Raw genomic sequence first — 7,934 nt, 5'->3', positions numbered from 1 at the left:
TCATCAATTTTTTATAGTTTGAGAGTACAGTCTTTCACTTCCTTGGTTAAGTTTATTCCTAGGTATTTTATTATTTTTGGTGCAACCATAAATGGAAAATGTTTTCTTAATTTCTGTTTCTGTGACTTCATTATTAGTGTATAGAAATGCAACCTGTTTCTCTATGTTAATTTTATATCCTACAACTTTACTGAGTTCATTTATTACTCCTAGTAGTTTTTGGTGGAGTATTTAGGATTTCCTATGTATAGTATTATGTCATCTGCAAATAATGATTGTTTAACTCCTTCTTTACCAATATGGATGCCTTTTATGTCTTTATCTTTTCTGATTTCTGTGTCCAGGATTTCCAATACTATGTTGAATAAAGGTGGTGAGAATGGGCATCCTTGTTTTGTTCCTGACCTTAGGGGAAAAGCTGTTAGTTTTTCACCACTATGATGGTAGCTATAGGTTTTTCATATATGGCAATAATTATATTGAGCTATGTTCCCTCTAAACCCACTTTGTTGAGAGTTTTCATTGGGAATGGATGTTGGATTTTGTAAATACTTTCTCTTCATCTATTGAGTGATCATATGATTTTTATCCTTTGTTTTGTTGATGTGATGTATGACATGGATTCATTTGTGATTATTGAACCATTCTTGCATCCCTGAAATAAACCCCACTTGATCATGGTGAATGATCCTTCTAATGTATTGTTTGACTTGGTTTGCTAATATTTTGTTGAGGATTTCTACATCTATGTTCATCAAGGATATTGGTCTGTATTTTTCTTTGTGGAGTCTGTCTGATTTTGATATGAGGGTTATGCTGGCCTCATGGAATGAATTTGGAAGCTTTTCTTCATCTTCTACCTTTTTGGAATAATTTGAGAATAGGTATTAACTCTTCTTCAAATTTTTTGTAAAATTCACCTGTGAAGCCATCTGGTTCTGGACTTTTATTTTTTTAGTAGTTTTTTGATTACCAATTCACTTTTGTTACTAGTCATTGGTCTGTTCAGATTTTCTATTTCTTCCTGATTCAGTTTTGGAAGATTGCATGTTTTTAGGATTTATTCACTTTTTCTAGGTTGTCCAATTTGTTGGCATATAGTTTTTCATGGTATTCTTTTATAATTCTTTGTATTTCTGTGGTGTCAGTTGTAATTTCCCCTCCTTCATTTCTGCTTTTGTTTATTTAAGTCCTTTCTCTTTCTTTCTTTTCTTTCTTTCTTTCTTCCTTCTTTGATGAGTCTGGCTAAAGGTTTATCAATTTTGTTGATCTTTTCAAAGAACCAGCTTTTGGTTTCATTGATTTTTTTTTTTGTCCCTATGGCATTTATTTCTGGTCTAATCTTTATTATTTCCCTCCTTCTACTCACCTTGGGCTTTACTTGTTCTTCTTTTTCCAGTTCCTTTATCTATGAGGTTTGAGATTGTTTATTTGAGCTTTTTCTTGTTTCTTGAGGTAGGCCTACACCACTATATATTTCCTTCATAGAACTGCTTTCCCTGTGTTCTGAAGAGTTTGGGCCATTGTGTTTTTATTTTCATTTGTCTGTATGTATTTTTTAAATTTCTTCTTTGATTGGTGTGTTGACACATTGGTTGTTTAGTAACTTGTTGTTTAGCCTCCACATGTTTTTGCTTTTCTCCAGTTTTTTTTTCCTTGTGATTTATTTCTAGTTTCATACTGTTGTGGTTGGAAAAGATGCATGGTATGATTTCAGTATTTTTTAATTTATTGAGGCTTGTTTTATGGCCTAATATGTGATGTATTCTGGAGCATGTTCTATGTGTACTTGAAAAGGATGTGTGTTTTGTTTTGTTTGATGGAATGTTTTCTATGTATCTGTTATGTCCATCTGATCTAATATATTATTCAAAGATGTTATTTCCTTATTGATTTTCTGCATTGATGATCTATCTATTGATGAAAGGGGTATGTTAAAGTCCCTAATATAATTGTATTACCATCAATTTCTCTCTTTATTTCCATTAATATTTGCTTTATGTATTTAGGTGCTCCTTTGTTGGGTGCATAGATATTTACAATTGTTATACCCTCTTGTTGGATTGATCCCTTTATCATTATGTAATGCCTTTCTTTGTCTATTGTCACAGACTTTGTTTTAAAGTCTATTTTGCCTGATATAAGCATCACTATCCCATTTGTTGTTGTTGCTGTTGTCTTGCTTCCATTTGCATGGTAAATATCTTTCCATCTCTTGACTTTTAGTCTATACGTGTCTTTAGGTCTAAGATGAGTCTCTTGCAGGCAGCATACAGATTTTTTTTTTAATTCATTCTACCACCCTATGTCTTTTGATTGGAGCATTTAGGTCATTTATATCTAAAGTAATTATTGATAGGTATGTATGTATTGCCATTTTGTTCATTGATTTCTCATTGTCTTGTAGTTTTTCTCTCTTCCTTTCTTCTCCTGCTCTTTTTCACTATAACTGATGAGTTTCTGAAGTGTTATATTTGGCTCTTTCCCTTCATTTTTATCTATTTAGCATGAGTTTGGGGTTTGTGGTTACCATGAGGTTCATATATAACATCTTAAGTATATAGCAGTCTATATTAAGTTGATGATCATTTAAGTTCAAACACATTTTTAAAAAATTCTTTCTTTTTTTTTACTCCCTCCATATTTTATGTATATGCATCATATTCCACATCTTTTTAGTTACAATTTTCTTATATCTAATTATGGCCTATATAACAAATTCTTTACCCAGTCATCTGTCAATGGACACTTAGGTTGTTTCTGTATCTTGGCTATTGTATATAGTGCTAGTATGAACATGTGGGTGCAAGTATCTTCTAGTTATTGTTTCATTTGCTTTGGACAGATTCCCAGGAGTGGAATTACTGCATCATATAGTAGGGATATTTTTAATTTTTTCAAGATCCTATACAGTTTTCCATAGTGGCTATACCAATTTACAATCTCACCAACAGTAAACAAGGATTCCTTTTCTTCACATCCACACTAGTATTTATTATCCCTTGTCTTTTTCATAATGATTATTTCAACAATCATGAGGTAATATTTTATTGTGGTTTTGATTTGTGTTTCTCTAACAACTAGTGAGGTTGAACATCTTTTCATGTACCTGTTGGCCTTTTGTATATCTTTGTTGGAAAAAATTCTGTTCAGGTCCTTTGCTCATCTTTTAGTTAAGTGTGTGTGTGTGTTGTGTTGTGTTGTATGAGTTCTGTATATATTCTGGAAATTTATCCCTTATCAGATACAAGATTTGCAAATATTTTCTCCTATTCCATAAGTTGCCTTTTCATTCTGTTGATTATTTCTTTTGCTGTGCAGAAGCTTTTTAGTTTGATGTGTGTTTGCTTATTTTTTATTATGTTGCTTGTGCTTTATGTGTCATATTCAAAAAAACATTGCCAACCTATTCAAAAAAATACTCTTGACAAATTAAGTATAGAAGGAATGTGGCTTGAAGTAATAAAGGCTATCTATGACAAGCCCACAGCTAATACTGTACTCAATTTTGAAAGGTTGAGTTGAGAGCTTTTCTCTAAGATCAACAATAAGAAAAGAGTGTACTCTCTCACTGCATTTATTCAACATAGTACTGAAAATTCTAGCCAGATTAATCAGGCAATGTCATCAAAACAGTAAAATACTTAAGAAAACACTTAACAAAGGAGGTGAAAGATCTCCACTCTAAAAATTATAACACATTGGTGAAAGAAATAGTGTAGGACACAAATAAATAGAAAGGTATCTTGTGTTTGTGAATTAGAAGGACTAATATTCTTGTAATGTCAATACTACCAAAAAGCCATGTATAGATTCAATGCAGTCCTGTAAGAATTCAATGGCATTTTTACAGAAGTAGAAACATCAATTTTAGAATTTATTTGGAACCACGAATGACCCTGAATTGCCAAAGCAATTATGAAGAAGAATAAAACAAGAGACATTACACTTCCTAATTTGAAGCTATACTATAAAGTCATGGTAATCAAAACAGTGTGGTACTAACATAAAAACAGGTAACTACATCAAAAGAATGGAATAGAGAACCCAGAAATAAAACCATGCATATATAGTCAACTAATATTTGATGAGCGAGCCCCAGAACTAACACACAAAAAAACAGTTTCTTCAAGAAATCACGCTGTCAAGATTGGATATTCACATGTAATAGAATGAAATTAGACTCCTGTCTTATATCACTGACAAAAGTTAACCCAAAATAGTTTAAAAACTTCAATGTAAGATCTGAAACAATAAAACTCCTAAAAGGAAAAAATGGGGGAAAAAAATCCTTGACATAGGTTGAAATAATCAGGCAAGAAAAAGAAACAAAAGCCATCAGAATTGGAAAGGAAGAAGTAAAATGTTCTTATTTGCAGATGACATGACTTTATGTAAAGAAAATCATAAAAACTCCACCAAAAACCTAACAAATTCAGTAACGTTTCAGGGCACAAAGTTAACAAACAGAAATCAGTAATATTTCTATACACTAATGATGAATTATCTGGAAAAAGAATGATTCTATTTACAATATTGAATTTTGTCAAATATTTTTTCCACTTGTAGTGAAATGATTGTATAATTTTGTCTTTCATTGTATTAATGTGATGGATCACATTGATTGATTTGCATATATTAAACCAGGGATAAGTTCTGCTGATTGTGGGACATGATCCTTTTAATGTGCTACTGAATTCAGCGTGCTAACATTTTACTGAGAATATTTGCATCTATATTCGTGAGGGTATTGGTCTGTTGTTCTCTTTTCTGGTGGTGTCTTTATCTGGAGTTTGTATTAAGGTAATGCTGCCCTTGTTAAATGAATTTGGGAGTTTTCTTTCCTCTGATTTTTTTGGAAAAGTTTGAGAAGGTTTTGGTGTTATTTCTTTTACAAATGTTTGGTAAAATTCACCAGTGAAGGCATCTAGTCCTAGGTTTTTCATTTTTGGGAGATTTTTTTATTACTGATTCACTCTCTATAATAGTAATTGATCTATTCAGATTTTCTATGTCTTCCTGATTCAGTTTTGGTAGTTTGTATGTTTCTAAAGTTTTTCTCCATTTTATCTAGTTATCCAGTTTGTTGGCATAAGTTGTCATAGTGGGAAGGGTTAGTTTTAAATAATAGTACACCACAGTGTCATGTTCTAGGAGTTTGCCAAAGCCATCCAAGTTTGAAGAAATTCACAGATGAAAATGTCCAAAAGGGACTGAGATAAAAGAAAAGCCAGTAAAAGTTTAGAGAAACTATTAACAAAGAAAGGGCAATCTTCTAAAATCAAAAATCACTTTTCTCTACGTCTTGGAGGTGATATTCTAATTGATGTGTTGCTCCTTGCAGTTGCAGGTGGGCGCTGGATAGATATGGCAATGGCTTCATCTTCTTGGGCTTCTCGCGTAACCCCAGGCTAGAAATGACCCTATTTGTGACTGCGTCTGTCTTTGGGCAACACCACCATCATACTCCTGTCTCACCTAGACCCCCACCTGCACACCCCCACGTACTACTTCCTCACCCACCTCTCCATCCCGGACCTCTGCTTCACCACCAGCTGGATCCCCCAGATGCTGGTCAATTTCGGTCGAGACCATCAGCTACCTGGGATGTCAGTCCAGCTCTACCTCTTCCTGGGACTGGGAGCTGCAGAGTGTGTGCCGCTGCTGGTCATGGCCTTCCATCGCTGCGTGGCCGGGTACTCACCCCTGCACCACGCGGGAATCGTGCACGCGCCCCTGTGTCACAAGCTGGCGTTCCTGGTCTGGGCCAGTGGGATTTTCGGCGCCTTGCTGCAGTCTGCCACCACCATGAAACTCCCCTTTTGCCGTCACCACCGGGTTGACGACTTGGTGAGGTCCCTGCGCTGATCCGCCTGGCCTGCGGAGACGCACAGATCGAGCTCCAGATCTCAGTGATTGGTGCCGTCTTCCTGCTGGGGCCGCTCCTGCTCATCCTTGTCTCCTACGGCCACATAGCCCAGACGGTGCTGGCCATCCCATCCCGGGAGGGCAGGAGCAAGGCCTTCCGCACCTGCCCTTCCCACCTGGTGGTCGTCTTTCTCTTCTACTGCAGTTCACTGCCGTTTACATCCGACCCCGGAGTCACTTCTCCCAGAAGGGAGGCAAGTTCCTAACTCTTTTCTACACTGTGGTGACCCCCACTCTCAACCCCCTCATCTACACTTTGAGGAACAAGGACGTAAAGGGGGCTTTCAAGAGGCTCTTACGGAAAGACAGAATGGCCAGTGAAGAGTGAAGGAGAGGCTCAGGTCAGCATTTGTCCAGTTCATTTGCTCAGACGTGTGGTATCTCACGCATGAGGACTCAACTATCACCTCTAGTGGAGGGGACGTTAGCCCGCTTTGCACAGACAGTGGACCAATGAAAGGTAAATTTGATGCACCTGAAACTGTTATCCTTAAACAAAAATGTAGGAGTAACATTGTCCTTGTCAGGCTACCATCAGGAAGTAGACACCACTTCCATTATAAAAACAAAAAGAGGGCATTTATTACAAGGAATTATTAACTAGATATTGGAGGAAGGAAAAGGCAAAAAGAAGCACCCCCTAGCACTAGGGGGACACAAAGAAAGAACAGGAATTTTTAAAACTGGTGGCCCAGAGAAGAGGCCCCGGGGAGCATACGTTTCTGGACCTCCTACTTCTGAGTCAGAAGCATTGCTGGCTGGGCTGATGTCATTGAAGAAACACTGCTTTTGCTCACCACTCAGTGGAGCATCTTCATTCAACTGCTTTTACCTAACATAATGCCCTTAGAGATTAAATGAACAGGAAAGAAACCAAGCAAGAGCACATCTCCTTCCCAACACCAGCCCACAAGCAGCCCACTTGCCTCTATCACCCCCTTTGCATGAGGCCTAATGAGAAATGATCAAGCGAAGCAGAAATATGGCATGCACACTCCCAGCACCAGCCTCACCATGAAGCTGAGTGATATGAGTGTGGGTCCAGAGCTGTAAGCCATAGGCTTCACAGCTGACACTTCTCATAACTCTTGACACTACGAAAGCAACCCAGAATACGAATCTAATCAAGAGGAAGGCACCATCATGGTCATCTTATGGATTACTCTCAGTGTAATTCCCACACATCACTTTCTGTTGAGCAAGAGCTCCATGTCTGACCAGAATAATGACAAGAAGCAAGTACAGGAGTGCTCATTCTTGCAATACCCTAAAGAAAACAGTAATCTCAAAAGCGTTACAATCTTATGGCTATAAAGGCATTCTCACCGTGCCTGCTACACTGGATTTATTTTAAATGAAACATTGTATTTTGAGGTAATTGTAGATGCATGTGCAGCTGTAAGAATTAATAGATATCCCATAGACCCATTACCCAGTGTCCACCAATGGTAACATCTTGCAAAACTGTACTACAATATAACAGCAAGCATACTGACATTGATACACAGAAGATACAAAGTATTTCCCCACACACAGCATCCTTCCCATTGCCTTTGACAGTCACACCTGCTTCTCTCCCAGCCGCATCACAGCTTAAATCTTGGCATCAATCCATCTATCCTGTGTTTCTACATTTTGACCAATTCAAGAATTTTATACAAATAGAACTACATAGAAAGTAGGCTTTCGGGATTGACATTTTCGGGATTGGCATTTCTCGTTCAGCATAATTCTCTGGAAACTCATCCAGGTTGTTGTGTGTATCAATAGGTTTTTTTTTTTTTTCCTTTTTATTGCCAAATAGTATTCCAGGGTATTGATTCTTCAGACCATCTAATTCACCCATTGAAAGATTCTGAGCTGTCTCCAGGACAGGCTATCAGAATAAAGCTGCTATGAACATTTATGAACAGGCTTTGTGTGATCATTAGAATTGTGTTTCTCGGGCGTCTGGGTGGCTCAGTCAGTTAAGCGACTGCCTTCGGCTCAGGTCATGAGCCTGGAGT

At 37.2% G+C, this 7,934-nt stretch overlaps 1 pseudogene; it reads left to right on the top strand.

Annotated features, from left to right (window-relative positions):
• Positions 1 to 5,417: 5,417 nt before the first annotated feature.
• On the top strand, positions 5,418 to 7,679 carry LOC145719820 (olfactory receptor 2H1-like; annotated as a pseudogene).
• The last annotated feature ends 255 nt before the right edge of the window (positions 7,680 to 7,934 follow it).

This window comes from Leptonychotes weddellii, unplaced genomic scaffold, assembly GCF_054177405.1.
Source record: "Leptonychotes weddellii isolate Sample4059 unplaced genomic scaffold, ASM5417740v2 HiC_scaffold_7382, whole genome shotgun sequence".
NCBI lineage: Eukaryota > Metazoa > Chordata > Mammalia > Carnivora > Phocidae > Leptonychotes > Leptonychotes weddellii.
The sequence above is the reverse complement of the archived record's forward strand: the minus strand, read 5'-3'. Positions and strand labels throughout refer to the sequence as shown.